This window comes from Lissotriton helveticus, chromosome 1_2 (assembly GCF_964261635.1).
Source record: "Lissotriton helveticus chromosome 1_2, aLisHel1.1, whole genome shotgun sequence".
Classification (NCBI taxonomy): domain Eukaryota; kingdom Metazoa; phylum Chordata; class Amphibia; order Caudata; family Salamandridae; genus Lissotriton; species Lissotriton helveticus.
In genome coordinates this window covers 17,026,791-17,046,205 of record NC_136058.1, presented here as the reverse complement: position 1 = coordinate 17,046,205, position 19,415 = coordinate 17,026,791, and the positions used below count along the sequence as shown (strand labels likewise).

Genomic DNA, 19,415 nt, shown 5'->3' with positions numbered 1-19,415 from the left:
AAAACAATTTCATCGGTGACTGTGGTGACATAAAGTGAAATGAGTGACCTTTCAAATTCAAACACAAACAAAACAATAACATAGATACCCTGTCCTTCTCTGGTCTTGCACTCTAGCTTGCACTATTTTCTAAAATCCTAGCTAAAGTGAGCCTGGACATGAGATAGATTCACGTCGACGTTTCTCCCCGGTACATCAGTTTGGGTCTTCCTCAGGACAAAGCAGACTAGCACCAGCCTTTTTAAAAAGGAAATGAGATTCCTAATAGTGTGGTGTGTTATAAAATAATTACAAATGTGTGAGCAGCCATGCTCCTTTGGTAATCACCCTTCTTAGTTCGATTTTTTAGGAAATGAATCTACTCCTACGGGCCCGGATGAAGCTTGTCACCAAAAAACTCTTCATAGATAGAGATCACCAAAAAAAATGGTGATATGGCCCATTACAATAAAAAAGACCTGTTTGTACCTACAATCTAGTTTCAGAGCGGATACTGCATTGGTGACTTATCTCAAGAGCACTTACCAATGTGCCCCCATTGTGAATCTGTATATGTTATCAGCTGTATTCCAACTTTCAGCTGTGTACCTGTTGGGAGAGTAAAAATGCAAGTATACTACTCCCCATCATTATTAACAAAGTTAACCATTTTACTGCCATTTGCAGTATTTCAGCTAATACACTTACCTCACTGGTTGTGCACTGCGGCCTCCAGTGGGTTTCGAGAAAATCCACTGGTGATTGCTGCTCTCCAATCCAGTAATGATTAAGAATGTCCATGTAAATTGACTTCAGCTACCCTTACCTCCTTGAGGTCTTGCGGGAAACAAGACTACGTAGTCTACTAACTTAAAGGCTACTGCTTCCGTGAGCCCTCCAAAGTCCAAATTGCACTCACTTCGGTTGCTAGGCATAAATGGTCTCTCTTCTTCAACAGCGGCTATCATAGAACCTGTTACCAAACTATAGACCATACATGAAGTTGTCTAATTCCAGGTTTACGGTCCACGGATGGTGAAACCGTTTCCATGTTAGTGACTTCTAAAGGTGATAATCAACTACACAGCAGTGTGTGGCTCGTGTGGCTCATTCCTCTAACTCTCATATACAGTTGGGCATCTTGTAATGTGTAAAAAAAACATTACTGATGCGTATCTTAACTTAATCTACATGAAAACCACTTTACCAGCTGGACCAGTAAATGGAGTGGTTATCAGTAGTTCGCCAGGATTGGTCACAAATAGTAATGACCAATATAACCCATCGGCTACCTGTATGTGTTAATACATAGTGGATGAGCGTGTCAAGAACTCATCAGTTACCAATGGTATAGAGTAACGCACACTCCATGTGTCGATAGTGGCCATCCATTTGACAATGATAAATCAATATGATGTGCAGGAACATTGCAGCAGGATGGTGTCGATCACAATCACCATGGGGGAGAAAGAGACTCATGACCTTGTGTGGGGCTTGCACACCCAGAACCACCCTTTTAGCATTGTGTAGCTAATCAAGGAAATCAGTCCTCAAAAATACCCTTGTCTATCTGCATCATCTCTTGTATTTCTTGTTGAACCATTTGGGCTTTTACTTTAGATGGGGATGGCTCTGTCACAGAGGAAGTTATTTTTGATGCACAGCAGGAACAACAAGCAGGTCCACAGTGTATGTAGAGACAACAGGCAACGATGACACCTGCTATGCCAGCTAATATCATCAGAATCTTCCAACCCCAGGTAGACAACAAACCCCAAAACCATCCGGAAAGGGACCCGGTACCGGGGTCTGCATGTATTTCAGAAGCTAAATGGTGCTACTTCTGAATAGCCAAATGGACATAGGGGCGGAGTTAGGGATATACACGCAACAGGAGCTGTCTATCACGCGGCAGGCTCCTCCTTGATCTGCTAAGATAACGTCTAGCACCATACGATTTTGAAGAGAAACTAGTCTCGTAGCCAGAAGCTCTACAGTCAGATTAGTTAATATACCAGCTGTGGTATTTATAACTCTCTCAACTACCCTAGATAGGCGCCTTACTTCTCTACTAGTGATGTTGGGCCCCCAAATAGGAAATACTCCCGTGACAATGTCGATAACGTGCTGTTCAGGAGTATCAGTTTGATCTATTTCAGATGTATCCAATTCTCGTTTATCTCGTATTACAGGCAAACTTTGTCCATCTAACCGATGTGCTTTATGATAATTGGAGGGTGCTATATAAACAGGTGGATACAGAAAAGACAAATAACAACGACCTGTCCATCCCGGGGAAGCCAAGTGTAGGCATTCTCGCCACACACGGAATAAACATTTAAAGGGGTTAACAACGGTGGGCTACTAAAGGTACGTAGTCGATAAGTATAATTACAACGACTATCTCCCACTGAAATGTGTCCAGCTCCTTGTACACAGAATGCAGAGGTACTATTCAATATAGGCACTGGGATAGCTTTGTCATCAGTAACATTTTGATCCTAAAATTGCTGAAAGTACTGAGTAAAATTAAATTCTGCAAAGTCGAGAATCTCGCTTTTCAACCATGTGACGTTTTCATATTCTGTAAATAAATTCATGCAAGCATTCGGGTCGAGTGATCCTTCCCCGTTATTTCCCTGTGGGTCAAAACCCTGATGCACCTCTATATAGGCCAGGATCATTTCATAATCACGTTCAGAGTATCGAGATGTATCTACCGTGTAATGCAGATACATCATAGACAACAATTTAAACCAGGCCTAACAGCTTCTCAAATAAGATAAAGGCAATTAAATAAAAAGATCATGTCTATGCATTACTGACGGTAGCAAACCACAAACCCAACAATTTGTCGTATTGGTAGCACTATGTGTTTGATGCAACATTTCTACGAATACATTTTTAACATAAGTCTGGCGATGCCTTTCTTTATGAGGGGCCAAAGTAAGAAAGTAATGTTCAATTGTTGGAGTGGAAGTTCCTATCACAGTATGCATAGGATGATGAAATTCTCAATATAAAAATACACTCATTATTATGAAAAAAAATACTGCAATGGTGATCACAAAAGCGACTTTCAAACGTGTTGTCCAAGAAGAAAACATAGGTACATAAGTAGACATTTATCGAGGAGCGAGGGGGCGTTCCTCCTCAGGAATAAAACGACCAAAGGAATACATTCTAACTAAAAGTCCAAACTACACTAAGAGACGCAGTCCAACCTGCCAGAGGGTGCTTCTTTCCTGTGTCCGTCTAGAGCCTCACAGGCAGGCGCCTATCGTTCATCAAAAAGAAGACAGATTCTTGCGACGATTCTATATTCAGTTGCAACCTGGGCCCTTTTCCAGCTTCTTAGTCTTTCTTTCTGAACAGAGCAATACAATATTCCCAGCTCTCAACGTGTTCAGTCCAGCGTCTCGCTCAGCACCCCCGAACTAGTCTAGCAATGCCCTAGTACTCAAGTCTCTCCCTAACTCCTGCCATGTTCATCGGGGTACCATGTTGTTTTCTGGGCCGCAGGTTGTAGCGAACATGACCGGGTAACTCCTGGTCAGCAAACAAAACAGATGAAGTGGCATTCATGATGCCTGATTTATCATGAACTCCTTGTGCAACAACAGGGGAAACAGATTCCGGGGCCAATCCCACTGTTGATGATGAGACCCCTTCCATGCCCGATGCTCCTTCCTCTTGCCTTTCGATTCCCTGAGAGTCTGAAAAAGGAACAACACAAGGAGCTCTCTCACTCTCCTGGGTCAAAACTCCTTCTGGGCTCTGTTGATCAAAAGGAAGCGGGAAAGGTATCTTCTTCAGGTGGGAAACGTGGATCCAATGTTTCCGACCGTTCACTTTCACCGATGTCCAAGTAGCCAGTAGGATTTGGACTGGCTCGGTCCACCTAGGCTCCAGGCTAGATTTCGGTTGATAATTCCTCACCAACACCCACTGGCCGGATTCCAAACGATGACCGGGACCCTCCGGGTTGCAGCGTATCTGATACCTGTTGATAAATAGAACAAAGATCTTTAGTCAAGGTATACAAGTAATCTTGCATCATTGGGTAATCAATCTCTCGAAAGTTTCTTGGTCGTGGTATGCCTCAAACATTAGCTTTCCGCCCGAAAATAACCTCATATGGCGACAGTCCTGATTGGGAATGGGGGGTGATATGTAAGGACATTAAAGCTAAAGGCAAAGCGTCAGGCCACTTTAACTTGTGCTTTCCTGAATTTTGGCCATTTTCAACTTCAAACTTCCATTAATATTTTTCAACCAACCCTGCAATTTTTGTTTTATGTGTAACCCATTACAGATATGCTTGATAAGATCTGCATTAAAGTGCCCCCCGTTATCTGACCAGACCACTCTAGGTAATCCGTATCTAGGGAAAAACTCCTTGATTAAGGCTTTGGTTGTCGGTGTAGGGAGGCAATTTGTGGAATTCTCAATCAAAAAAAAAAAAAAATCAATAAAAAAAAACTCTCAATAATGTCCTTATTAATATAATGATAGAGGATCCCCTAGCAGATTTCCTGATTACCGGGGATTTTAACCTAAATCTCATGTCATCCCACATAAGAGACGACACAATACTATCCCAAAACCATCAATGGCTAATTCCCGAGCAGGAACTAGGGATAGATAATAATGCCAACGAGAATAGAATGGGAAAAAAAATTGTAAAGGACATTGAAGCAATGGGAATTCGAATTCTCAATGGTAGAATAGAAACAGACATTCCTCCATCAAACAGTTACTTTGGGTACAACGGACACTCAAGGATCGACTACACCATGACTTCGTTATATATGTTTCACAACATTTCCTCGTACCAATTAAAGAAAGTAAATGAAAGTGATCATGCCCAGCAGATAATCACAATGAACATCGGAGTAAATAGAAATAAGGAGTATCAATCTGTTCAAGGGCACATTGGTACAACTAATTATAAAAAAATGTTTTGGAATGTCGAAAACAAAGAAATAATGAATGAAGAAGTTGAAAGGATCATGGAAGTATGCTTTAAAAACACGTTATCAAAAACAGTGATAGAGCAATGGGAATACCTCACTGGGATGCTGATCATAACGCAAAGTCAAATTAATACCAATAAGAACCTAAAACATAAAGATCCACTCAGTGAGAAGGATCACCACTTAAACCTGCCATATACAATAATGAAACTGAAGAAAGAACAAAACAGGACAATTAGGCTACTAAAAAAAACGGGGATAATAAAGGAAAATCTGGGAAACTTAAAATTACTAAATCAAAATCTGAAGAAGCTAATTTGGGGTGAAAAAAATCAGGCAAAACATGCAACTTGGGTAAAAGTATTTCACGCCAGCAAGCAGAAGAATCTCAGAGACTTCTGGAAGATTATCACTGGCCTGGCTAGACCTCATAAGCAGGTAATCTCATCACCATTATCTGAGCAGGAATGGGAGATTTTCTTGAGAAAACACCTAAATCGGGACACTTTACAGTCAAGTCCACTCAAAATGAGACATGGGTGCAAAAACGATTGTGAATCTTCCATCAACGACAATGATTTGGAAACGCCAATACCCATAGAAAAAGAAGAGATAATCAAACTTATAAAAAAACAGAAAAACGGATCTCCCGGACCAAATGGGATACCGTTCGCTCTCTACAAAGAAAATCCAGAACTATGGGCGACCATCTTAGAGAAACTATATACAGAAGTTATTAGAACAGGAACTGTCCCTAAGTCATGGCGAGGATCCCTAATAACCCCAATATTTAAAAAAGGTGATTGGGCTCTTTCCGAAAACTATAGACTGATTACTTTACAAGACACGGATGCCAAGCTATTTGCAAGAATTTTGCTGTCAAAATTATCCGAATGGGTGAGGGAAACAAAGAAATTACCCTTAAACAAGACAGGCTTTATACAAGGCCTAGGAACAACAACAAATAGAATGGTTCTTGCCCTACTAATGGATAAATCAATCAGACTGAAACAACCATTGTATCTATGTTTAAAAGATTTTAAATCAGCATTTGACTGTGTCAAAAGAAACCTTCTTTGGAATAAACTTGAAAAAATGAATATCCCAGTTCCCCTCTTCAAGCTGATTCGCCTTTTATATACAGATACATGGGTAAGTGTGAGGATGGGGGATGGACGAACGCTGTCAAAGGAGTTTCCGGCAATGGAAGGCCTGAAACAGTTCTGTGTGCTAGCCCCCGTACTTTTTAATTTGTTTCTCGCTGACCTTACTGGAATACTGGACGATGAGAACGTGCACCCCCCGAAATTAGCTAACAAGCGTCTCACAAACTTGTTGTATGCGGATGACGTTATACTTTTGAGCCATACCAAAGTGGGAATACAGCGTCGGATTAAGCGGACTCATACATACTCGAAGGAGAACGAGATGGTCATAAACGAAACAAAAACTAAGATCATGGTAGTGGACAAAAACCATAAGAGAAGATACAAATGTAAATGGTTTATGGATACAAATGAGTTGGAGCAAGTAGAGGTATACAAATACCTGGGTGTATTATTTGACGCGAAGGGCAGTTACCAATCTCAAAAAAGTGACATTCAAAGAAAAGCGAACTCATTAACTGCAGCATTCAGAATTGTGCAAAAGTCACTTTCCAGCCTAACCTATGGTCCTCTTCTGAGTGTAATTGGCACAAAACTCCTACCGACTATCACATATGGTAGTGAAGCGGTAATGGGCAAGGATAGCAAAACTCTGAACAAGATCATAACCAGAGCATATCGGGCCTTATTTCATCTCCCCTCGAACGCGGCCCCGGCCCAAGTAAGGTTGGAGTTTGGAGTGACCAATCAGCAATACGCAAGGCAAGGCCACTTTATAAAAGTATGGAATCAAATAAAAAACGACCATCAAAATGAGATATCGCAACTGTTATGGAGAGAAATAAATAATGACACAAACTCTACTGCAGGGATCTACCTTAGAGAAGCAATAAAGGATTTTGCGTTCATGTCAATATGGGAAAAGAATATAACCAGATTATCGTTCAAGAAAATAATTAATAAAACTGTAAACCATCTATCCATCCTAAATGATAAAGCTATCCTCACCCAAACAAAACATGCATGGATGATAATTAATGGTTATAAAAAGAAGGAAATCCAACAATATCTGGTAACACCCTGGACGGAAAGAAACAAACAGGTGCTCCTTAAAGCCAGATTTGAAATAATGCCAGGCCTGTGTCACCTTCCTCCGTGGGAGCAACTGCAAACTCAAAGGAAATGTAGACTATGTAATAATGGGGAGGAAGACATGCTTCATCTTCTGTGTACTTGCCCGGACTCTTACAGGAGAGAAAATCATTAATTAAGTTTCCCTTCAATGTACGTGGCATAAGGACATGTAGGCAGGCCCTGATTAACTACATGAACTCGAACGACATCATTTTAAATGCTATCTATGTAAGGTTCTTAATAATACTCAAAAGGAAACTAGATGTTATACCTATTTTAAATATTTATTCACCTATCAAACTTAATGCAATGACATTTTAAATGTTTTTTATTCATGAATACAGTTTTAGTTTTTTTTTTTGAGATATGTAATGTTGTAAGATTTTAAATAATCACCACAATAAAGTATTTGTATTGTATTGTATTGGGTGCAAAGTTTCCACTGAGAACAGGTTCCCGCCCTCCTGGATTATGTCATAAGCAAACCATGCAATGCTGAACTAAATGAGTTGCAGTTTTGGGGATATTAGGATTATTCCAAACTGGATCTAACAAAGCACAAATGCCTTTTGCTCCAACATGCGCTGTTCCATGAGCCATAGTCACTTCAGCATTAACAAATGCATTGGGAAGCATCTACCTTTGTTTCTCACTTAAGTCAATCCAACAGCCATTATCATCCAACCTCCTCACCTCATTTTCCCAACGGGACAGTTCAGCAGGGGTAGCTTCTTTCTATATTTCGCGGACACTTTCTATGGTGTTATCAAACATATCAGACTCCTCAACCCATCTGGCCGAATTCACATAAATGGGAGACATTTTAGATCTGGCAGTTTCCTTCACTGTTTGATCAGCAAAAGCATTCCCCTCTCCCACCGTGTCCACTATTGCCTTGTGTGCACTACACTTCACAATTGCTACCCTTTGGGGCAGAGTCAAAGCGGTTAACAACCTTAAGATCAAAGGGCCATGTTGTATTCGTTGGCCGTGTGAGGTGAGGAACCCACTTTCTGCCCACAATTTTCCGAAACTATGAGCCACGCCAAAGGCGTTCTGGCTATCAGTGTAAATGTTTACCCTCAATCCTTCACTTAACTCACAGGCTTGCAACAATGCTATTACCTCAGCTGCTTGTGTGGAATGATAAGGAACTCGAGAAGCCTCAACTACGGTGCGGAGGGTAGTGATTGCATACGCAGCTGTCGTTGTGCCATCTGGTAGCTTGAAACAAGAGCCATCCACACACAACTCCCCTTGGGGGTCAGATAGGGGCGTGTCTGTGAGGTCCACCCGTCCCTTCGTCTTTTCCTTGGTCCGAAATATACAATCATGTATGTCATTGTTTGGCTCGTCCGAAGGGAGGGGTAGTAACGTGGCTGGATTCAGAGCGGCACACCTTTTGATAGTAATATGGGGAGCCAAAAAAGTAAATTCATATTCAGTAAAATGTGCACTCGTAAGGTGCTGAGTCTTGGTTTTGTTCAAGAGTGTATCCACAGCGTGCGGTACCATCACTGTGAGGTCAGAATTTAAAACGAGTCCTTCCAACTGTCGGATGGCCACCGCCACTGCAGCGGTAGCCCTCAAACAGCTAGGAAGTGCTCTAGTGACTAGTAATCCAATACTGCCCAAAAATAAGCACAAGGCCTTTGCTTACCACCAAATCCTTGTGTTAACACAGAAAGCGAACAACCGTCCACCTCGTGTACATAAAGCACAACAGGCTTTTGGTAGTCAGGAGTTCCTAAGACAGGTGCAGAACAAAGAGCAGTTTTTAAAGAATGAAAAGCCTTCTGACATTCATCAGTCCAAGGTAAAGGTTCATGCACATCCTTAGTGGTTAAGTACAAGAGAGGTTTAGTAAGAAGAGAAAAGTTAGGAATCCACTGGCGGCAGTAAGAGGTTATGCCAAGAAATGCACGGGCATCATGTTGAGTACGAGGAACAGGCATATTAAAAATAGTAGACACACGTTCAGGAGTTAGTTATCTCCCCTCCTTCGACAGTAGATGACCGAGATAGGTCACCTCCTGTCGACAATATTGAAATTTAGAAAGAGAGACTTTGTTACTGTTGGCTGCTAAATGCGACAATAATTTAACCGTGGCTTCCTTACAGCCTTCCTCAGTGTCTGAGGCCACTAATAAATCATCCACGTACTGAAGGAGGACGTTCCCTGGGGGCAAAATCAATTCGTCTAAAATTACTTTCAAAACTTGACTATAAATACTAGGACTCTCCATATAGCCCTGTGGAGAGCGAAAAAATCTAAAGCTGCACCCAGATAACGAGAAGCCGAAAATATGACAGCTATCGGGGTGTATCGGAATGCTAAAGAAAGCATTCTTCAGGTCTATAACGGAGAAAGAGTTAGCTGTTGGGGGAATCATAGTAAGAATTGTAGTGATATCTGAAACCACTGGATATTGGGGTACTACTACTGTTGCGCGTTCACTCACGAGATTCCTGTTGTTTCTTTCTTGGCGATGCAAACTCCCAACTCCTTCATGTACCAACCAGCTAGCAAGGTTAGAAACACTTGACTGAGCTGATTCATCCACAAGGGAAAGGGGAAGTGGAGAGAGAAACAAACAAAACACTGGTTCTTGAGGTTCCAGCTGCAGTTTCTCTGAGTAAAGTGTTCAGGGCCTTTTTGTATGGATTCGCCAGCCGACAAACTCTTTCTTTAACAACAACAATGAAATCTGGTAAATTACCTTGAATATGATCTAAACAAGTTTCTTACTAATTCCAAATCAAACTGTACATTCCAAATTACTTTTGGCCCATGCCCACACTTCTACAACCGTCAAGGCGAGTCTTGATAATGACATTTTTTTCTTGAGCGCCTTAAGAAACATTAAGACAAGCACATGTTAACCAGAATTCCTTCATCAGTTACTAAATTAAATGTTAGGTTAGCTGGTTAGTAATTGGTCTCGGTTACTTGATTCTTCTTTAAAACAAGTCCTACCTGACCGTTGTATTGATGATAGCCAAACTGGGGGTTCTGGAAAAGAAATATAAAAAAAAAGAAAAAGACAACAAACCCTACTAACGTCTGGAGGAGGATAACACCTTATCACTGTTGGTGAACTCTTTCCTTTTCTCTGTCTTTTAAATTTAAACAACGATTCTCAGGATTTACAATAACAGTTCTTTTGTTTTAACACAATTGCTTTTGTTAATGCTTGTTGTTGACAATGGTCTTGTATTCAGTTACAATATACAGAGTGAACATAAAAACAAATTGTACTTCAAGGAATTATTACGTCTTCCTTATGTCTTTAACCAAGCTTGATTTGTTGCTTTTAACAAGGCTTGATTAGATTTTCCCAACAATTGGCTTTGCCAAGGTTTATTGTTTTTTCTGGTTGCCTTCACAAATGTTTGTTGAGAAGTTTTCAATTACTCTGTTCGAATGTATTCGCTATCCCCAACTGTTCAATGTTTATAAATAGCTTTTCTTACTTTTGTCTCGTAGGGAGCGGAAGCGGAAATCCAACCAGAACTGTGACGCGGAGATCCATGCTGACCGACGTGACACGGGAAGATGCAGGAAGGAGGAGTCGTCCACGGGTCTCGGGAGGTCGTGAAGAAGGTAAGCGGTGAAGAGGGGAGGTGATCTGGGGGAAGGCAGAAGAAGAAGGAAGGGTGCGGGACTTCTCAGGTGTTCAGGATGCAGGGAGAGTCGGAAAAACTCACGAGACCGGATCAAGGCTAGGAACACTCACGGTGATGCTCTGATTGGTCCTTGGATGCTTGATTCCGGTCTGGGAAAGACATGGCTTGGTAGTTCGGACTGGACTGTTCCCATGAGGCACAGGGTCAGAGCTGATTTGCATATAGCCAGTGTCTAACCCAGGGTGGTGTGGAGTGCAAAAAAATGATGGATTTAGGCCCAGATCCTTGTACTGGGGTGAATGTATGACATTGTTCTACATTCTATCCATCAACTGTGTTTTTTGCAATTTTCACCCCGAGTGGGTTGGATATGCTCAGACGTGAGTCCCAGGCTCTCCACAACACTGGAGTCAAGCTATCCAGGCTGATGAAGGCTGATAGCCAGAAACCCGTCCTTGGATGCTTGATTCCGGTCTGGGAAAGACATGGCTTGGTAGTTCAGACTGGACTGTTCCCATGAGGCACAGGGTCAGAGCTGATTTGCATATAGCCAGTGTCTAACCCAGGGTGGTGTGGAGTGCAAAAAAATGATGGATTTAGGCCCAGATCCTTGTACTGGGGTGAATGAATGACATTGTTCTACATTCTGTCCATCAACTGTATTTTTTGCAATTTTCACCCCGAGTGGGCTGGGTATGCTCAGACGTGAGTCCCAGGCTCTCCACACCACTGGAGTCAAGCTATCCAGGCTGATGAAGGCTGATAGCCAGAAACCGGTCCTTGGATGCTTGATTCCGGTCTGGGAAAGACATGGCTTGGTAGTTCGGACTGGACTGTTCCCATGAGGCACAGGGTCAGAGCTGATTTGCATATAGCCAGTGTCTAACCCAGGGTGGTGTGGAGTGCAAAAAACCGATGGATTTAGGCCCAGATCCTTGTACTGGGGTGAATGTATGACATTGTTCTACATTCTGTCCATCAACTGTGTTTTTTGCAATTTTCACCCCGAGTGGGCAGGGTATGCTCAGACGTGAGTCCCAGGCTCTCCACACCACTGGAGTCAAGCTATCCAGGCTGATGAAGGCTGATAGCCAGAAACCGGTCCTTGGATGCTTGATTTCGGTCTGGGAAAGACATGGCTTGGTAGTTCGGACTGGACTGTTCCTATGAGGCACAGGGTCAGAGCTGATTTGCATTTAGCCAGTGTCTAACCCAGGGTGGTGTGGAGTGCAAAAAAACGATGGATTTAGGCCCAGATCCTTGTACTGGGGTGAATGTATGACATTGTTCTACATTCTGTCCATCAACTGTGTTTTCTGAATTGAAGCAAAGCGTCGCCGGGTGTCAGGACTAGGTTTTTATAGCCTTGGGTGCGCAAGGATATTTGGACACACACTCCTTCACGTGAAGCCCAGAAACCGTTTTAACAATATTTACACGTGAGGAAAGCTGAAAGGTTACACGATGCTGGGCACCACAAGCACAAAAATCAACAAGGACAGCTAGCTGCAAGAAATATCAACATTATAGCAATACAGTACAGTATGGCTAGAATCAACAAGCATAGTTAACCGCAAGGAATATCAGCAACATAGTTTTCACTATCCTAATAACAATCATGATGTTTTTTACAGATAGTTGGTACTATTACAGTGTATTACCAATAATACATAAGTCAAATGACAGCAGCATGTGACCCAGTGACAACTACTTTGTTAATTTCGCACAGGTCAATCACAAAACGATAAGTATCAGCATATTCAGGGAAAATCCCTGTAGGGGCCGTTTTCAAAATTGGTAATATAGGGCTATTACAGGTATTGGAAACCGTTTCTTCTACTACGCCTTTGTCAATTAAATCCTGTATGATTGCCAACAATGCTTTCTCACCATCTGGTGAGATCTTATACTGCGGAATACGGGGCAGACGGGCATTTTGTTTTAAGGTGATAGAGACTGGCGGAATATTTAAAAGGCCAACATCAGTATCACCAGTCGCCCACAATGTAGATGGAATGACAGCAAACTCAGGAGGGAGGGGTTAATTTTTCGCAAAACACTGCAGAGTGTGCTGACCAGGCGATTGAATAGTTAAATACACTTCATCACGGGAACAATAAATCTGTGCATGCAATTTCTTCAGCAGGTCCAACCCCAATAAATTTTCCCCACAATGTGACGTCAACAAAAATGGGGAATCTACCGTAACTGGACCTATGGTAAGCGGGAGAGGTTTAGAAATGGGGCATACTACCGGAATTCCAGAAAACCTGACTAAAACTTTATTTTGCCCGGACAGAGCAGCCCCTGGGACCAGTGAACGAGCAATCAAACTATTCATTGCACTCATGTCTACTAGAAAATCCTCAACAGTCCCCATTATTTGCCCTTTAACATAAGGCCCTCTGTGGTCGACGAGTACTGACACTTGGCCCCTACTCTGTCCGTGGCTGTCCTATGCATAGCAATACCTATCTGGCCCGTCAGTTCCATAATCTTCATTATAGTATTGCCTCCCTTTTGAATTTTCAAAACAATTTCCCCCTGCCTCACCTCGTATCACCTCTTCTCTTCTCATGTCACTCCGATCAACTCCTCCTCGTCCTCTTCCTCTACCTCTCACGGCTCCGTTTTACGCTAAGAGGAAGGGACACTGAGCTTGCCAATGCCCTTTCTGTTTACAGTAAGCACATTGGTTTGCTCCTAAATTAACAGCTGGACCTCCTCCCCGTCCGGCTCCCACCCCTCTTGGAACAAACCCTCTTCCCCCTCCTTCTCTACCCATTCCTCTGGCTACTTGCTGTAATAACACTCAAGTCTTAATATCCTTTCTTTTCTTGTCAGACTTATCTTTGCTCTCGTTGTCCCTATGTTCATAATATTGGGCCATACTCAAAATAACAGAAGGAGTAGAGGTGGTCCAAGTACTTTCTGCTGCTTGGAGCCAGGCAGAAATTTCGGGCAACAAGTTAGTCACAAAACAATTAACGAATATTCTCATCCCACCTTCCACTGACAAATCTTGCCCACTAAAATCAATGAGCACCCACTCGAATCGAGTAAAGAAATCTGATACACTCTCATCCTTCTTTTGATTTGCAAGCGGTTAATTTATCCCAATCCACCTTCCGGGGTGGGATTAAAGAAGGCATATATGTAATGATCCGGCCCGGCAAAGCTAAAATTTCCTGTCTGGGTTTATCTCCGGGTTTCCGATCCTTGTCCCAATCTTTAATTTGATCCCAAGTTCCTCCTAACTTGTTAACGTCATGGTGATCGTGCACCTGCCGCCATACATCAACAGGGACCAGTAACCCGAAAAACAATTCTATATCAGCTAAGGTCATCACAGCCAATGAAGCGGCCTCAGTAAGTTCTTTATAGTAAGCAGTGGAATTTTTCCGAGGGTCAGATAGCTGGGACTTCAGGGAAAGAACCTCACTCCTTTTCCAAGGGGTATAAACCCATTGCTCTTGGAACCGGGCTTCAACGCAAGCTTGAATGATTTGATTACCATTGTACCTGAGCTCAGGGATTTCAGGATGGTAAATGGGATGAACTTCCCGCATGGGATGAACTTCCCGCATGGGATGCTGGGAGTCCCTATTCGGGCATTTAATGAACAGCCTTTCCCGATATTTCATTTTTAGTCACCAGATTCCCATATACATCTTCTAATCCTAATTTGAATTTATGTGCCCGGTCCACAATATCATATAGGACCTGTGGGGCTCTCCCATCTGCGAAACATTGTTCCCATAGAGAAAACAAATGATTTGCCATGGTTTCTAAAGCATAGTGCTGCATAACTGGTTCGTAATCCTTCATGGTCCCTCATATATCTGTAAAAATGTAGATGGCATTCCGCGCACATTGGGATGCTTGATCTATTACAATCTGCTTTTCCCTGGAGCCCACTGTAGTGCGGGTATACAACCGTCGGGCACACAGAGTTCCTGAGACATGGGAGGGGGTTGAATCAATCATTGCGGGCGTTGAAGTGGCCAACAAAGATGGCCATGCCGAGGCCGGAGAAGCTAATGTTACAGAGGACCTAGTGAGAGATGACAGGGTGCCAGTCAATAATGTAGCCGTGGCTGGTACTGGGGAAACAGGCGTGAAAGTTGGCCCAGTAGGGGTAGTGGCTGTGGTAACAACCGGGGCCGTAGCCTGTGGGGCTGACGAGGCGGGGGCCTTTACAAGAGGTATTGCCGCGTATATTCGTTGCGGGGGATAAGGAGGCTGAGGACATCCATCCAATAAGTCCTCAATTTAATCTTCCGGCTCAGTTCGAGCTGTGTAACTCTTATCCACCTGTAACCTAAACTGTCTTTCTATACATTCAATGTTTTTCTCTCTTTGTTCCCAATCATATGCTACAGCCTTCTGATTTATGGTCTGACCATTTTTTACTTTGAGCAACTTTTCTTCCCTTATACGACGGCGTTTCACCTCTTTCTGCCACAGCTTTAGAGAATCGAACATTGCCTGCCTTCTTCTTTTGGCGAACAATCGATCCTGTAAATACTATATCTTTTTCTCATCGAATGATCCAGTTAAGGGCCATTGCAATTCCACCTTATCATTTGTGCCATAAATTATTAAACAAAATAGGCGTAAGGCCATGTTTTAGATACATATCAAAATTGGGGCTGCACTCTGGAGGAGTAGGCTGGCTTTCATCCAATCGTCCGATCTTACGGCGGCAACAACATCCAAAACATATTTTACTAAAACATGACATTTTGTTTATCCACAATACACCCATTCACAAACTCTCAAACATGGCCATGTTCACTCATGCTCAATCTCTCATAAAACAGGTTCTGATGTATAAAAGAGACAAACAAAACATACAGTATTTTAAATTGTCATGTCTTTTTCCAGACCCAAACAACCAAGGAATGGAGCATGTTGACTCCCGTTCGTAGAGAACTTGCAGATTTCCAACCACCAGACCAACAGATACCAGAAGCAGGCAGTCCGGAGACTACCAAGAGGCCATCAGACAGGAATTAACCACAGACCGGCCTACAGACCATCCAGTGGTCTTCCTGGTTCACCTTCAGGACTGTTCTGACTGAGCCCGCTGCCTTAGCCCCGCTTCAGATGTGTCCAAAAGGCGACCCAGGTGCAACCACAGGCCTTTCCGAGAACAGTCCGGCCGGGTAAGCACCACACGTGCCTCACCAAGGCATCCGATCGAAAACCTTTATTATTCACCAAACAAGTCCGTGGAGCATCTTCCCGTGCAGCGTCAATGCCACCCCGTCAGACCTCCAAAGTTCTCCGTGGTACACCGACCACCAAAACCAAATACAGTTAACTGTTTCCAAGATGCCGCTCAACAGAGTAATCCAAAAAGACACCAAACCAATACACTCACCTGGTGAACTCAGGTATGATTGCGTGTTCTCCACTGCCCACTCCTGAAGACCAACACGGTCAGTTCCTGGGTTACGCCCCTAGGACTCCGGCGAGGGGTCACTATCAGATGGGCTCCCTGATCGCGAGAGCGAAGTTCAGCCAGAATCATTAGTCAGTCCACCCCCTCGACCAGAGTACCCCTTCATTTCTCCTTTTTCACCCCGTGTTACGGAGGACGACCCCAAAAGGGGGAGTCCCACCAGAGTCGCCAACTGTCGTATTACAAAAATAATCTATGGAGCTATACCTACCAATAGCCCCCAATTATCTGCTTACCAAATAATCAGTCAGTTTAGCAGTAAAGAAAAGTCAATCGTTTATTAGATATCCAATACTCTATAGAGGAGCCTCTCCGACGTCACCGAACCAGTGCGTGGAAAAGACTGACGATTCACACTCAATACATGGCATATATACTTTCATTGCGTTACATGAGATCACCATACATGGAAAAATACTGGTAGGCACAGTAGCTTAAAGGAAAGACCATATGTGGCACACAAAGCTCATTTAGAAGTCTGCTTCTGCTATTATTAGGGAGGGTTAGGAGGGGTGACTCCCTTTCGTCTCTGTGCCTGGGAGCACGGGCACGGCGCCTCCAGGAATGCGCTTATCACCTCTGAAACCAGATGCGACCTTGGGTCTCAGAACAAGAAAGAATAGTATGAATTCAGCTGTCTTGTGTAACGCAACTAACGGGGCTTACTTGACTGCTGGAGGGTAGCACGTAACCACCGTCCAAGCCTAATACATGTACAACAAAATGGCGTCTGTTTGGTTCTCATTCCGCGTACAGAGAAATACAATGCAAGAGCGGGAAAGGAGTACCTGTATTGATGTGATTAATTAGTCTAAACTATGATATACATATATATATAGATACATCATGCTAACACAAAAGATTACGATAAATCCAGAGAATCAATTTCAAATCTCACCATCCGGGCCCGGAGGAGTAGATTCATTTCTTTGAAAATCTGAATAAGAAGGGTGATTACCCAGGGAGCATGGCTGCTCACACAGTTGTAATTATTTTATAACACACCACACTAATAGGAATCTAATTTCCTTTTTAAATAGGCTGTCGCTAGTATGCGTTGTCCTAAGGAAGACTCTATCTGATGTTTCTACAAACACACATATCCACAGGGTCAAAAATTCGACATGAAACTATCTTATCTCCAGGCTAACTGTAGCTAGCAATTTAGAAAATAGTGCAAGCTAGAGTGAAAGACCGGACAAGGACAGAGAATCCATGTTATTGTTTTGTTTGTGTTTATATTGCAAAGATCATTTAACTTTAGGTCACCACTGTCATCCATAAAATTGTCTTCGTATTTGTTAGTGTTTTCTTTTATCTGACAGCAAATATTTTTTTTCTGTGCAACGTGTTTCAAAAAATGTTTGTCTGAAAAACAGAAAATCTAAACAAAATAGTAATTAATAAAAAAAATGTTTTTTGCCAACTTGTTTTGTTGTAGACGAATCTAGGACTCTAGTAAATAATCCCGATTTATGACCTTATGTGGTTATATCAAATCATATCCTTATATAGGCATAAGAATCATGCCCATATTAAGACATAGCCAATGCAGTCCAAATACGGCAAGGCTACTCCCATAGACTTCTAGAAAGCACAACGCGTTCTTAAACAAACCAAGCCTCCAGCAGCCCGGGAATTCCCCCTGCTTCTGTATTGATTTGTCCTAGAACTCTCGGAGTCCTGAAAGAACTGCGAGTTCTTAGTGACGCCTTATGTCCAACCTTACGTCAAACTCGGCACCTTCCAGGTATAAATATACCAGCATCTGCCCTAGCAAAACACACGGTGGTTTGGAGCAGATCGACTATCTACTTGCCCGACGCCCTGCTGTAGCAAGTGCCGAGAGAGACGCTGTCTTTTCTCCTGCCGAGAAATCCAGCTCCAGTGTTTTCCTGTCACCCTTGCGGGTTGCTAGGAGATCGAGTCCTGAGAGAGAGATACAAGACCTCCTTCATTCTATAACCAAGGTACGGAGCTGATTAGACCCTTAGAGGATTTCTGATTTAGATTCTTGGCAGAAACTATCTTAACTCAAATTACATCTCACTTACTCCTTCCCATGTACTAGGCTTAGGTTAGGTACACCGGCGTAGGCGTATCTTAGAAGCACCAGTTGAGTACGTTTAGTCATGATTTTATCATTGTATGTATTTTATCCATTTTAAACACCGTATGGCTCAGAAACCCTACCATGCTTTTACAGTATTATTTTATAATACTCCTTTTACTGTACGCACTTTACTTTATGACAAGCATTGCGATTCTAGCAATTCACTTCTCTTGCATGAGAAAGAAGACTGTTCAATAAATAACCTCTTTTATTGAAAACGCCCATCTCTCTGTTTCTCTGCACTTCTGGTGAAACTAAGCATGCACAATTGACTGAGTAAAATAGCTATCTATTGTTTCCGCGACTCTGGAGATATACTCCTTGTTCTTGAAGGAGCAAAGTTGTCATGTTTATGCGGTTGTCAGAAACTAATCTCTTCTTGTGAATTCGAGAAAGTTTCTAGTGACCTCTGAGCTAGCTGCATTCATAATTAAGTCTAACATATTCAATAGAGACCTAGTCGACCTAAGTCCTACGTCTAAACTATCGTTTATGTTATTCCAATGCACAGAGCCTATTGGGAATATAGGAACTACACTACAGTTTTAGGTGTGGTATATTCAAGATTGTTTAATATAATTGAAGAGTGATTCTGAATAAATGTTTTGGTTCTAAACAAGCAGCTCTCTGTGCTTACCCAACGGAACCACTTGTAGCTTTTTAATTATAGACCCAGATTTCAAGGGAAACAGGGTGACCCATTGATCTTAATGATAGCTTGATTGGAAGTCATGCTTTTCGAACAGCTATTGGCACATAATATCAATAATTATTCCAGTGTCCTTACTCACTACCATCCCAACCATGCCGAGTACCATTCATAACTCAACCTAGAAATTCCGCCTAATCCACTATTCCTGGGTTAAGGAGCAAATGAGTATTAAGAAAGGTTGACGTTCTAGACAAGGACTTGGGCCAGTTTAGATCTGGCTATAAACTGAGGCTCCTGGTCCTCCATTTCAGTGTCAGCCTCGGCAGAATCTAAGAAAAGAATCTTTTTTTACCAAGTTCAT

At 42.5% G+C, this 19,415-nt stretch overlaps 1 long non-coding RNA gene across 15 annotated transcripts in view; it reads right to left on the bottom strand.

The window, feature by feature from the left end:
* The window catches only part of LOC144807741 (uncharacterized), a 651,207-nt gene that overhangs the window by 493,195 nt on the left and 138,597 nt on the right, over positions 1-19,415 (bottom strand). The window lies entirely within an intron of this gene.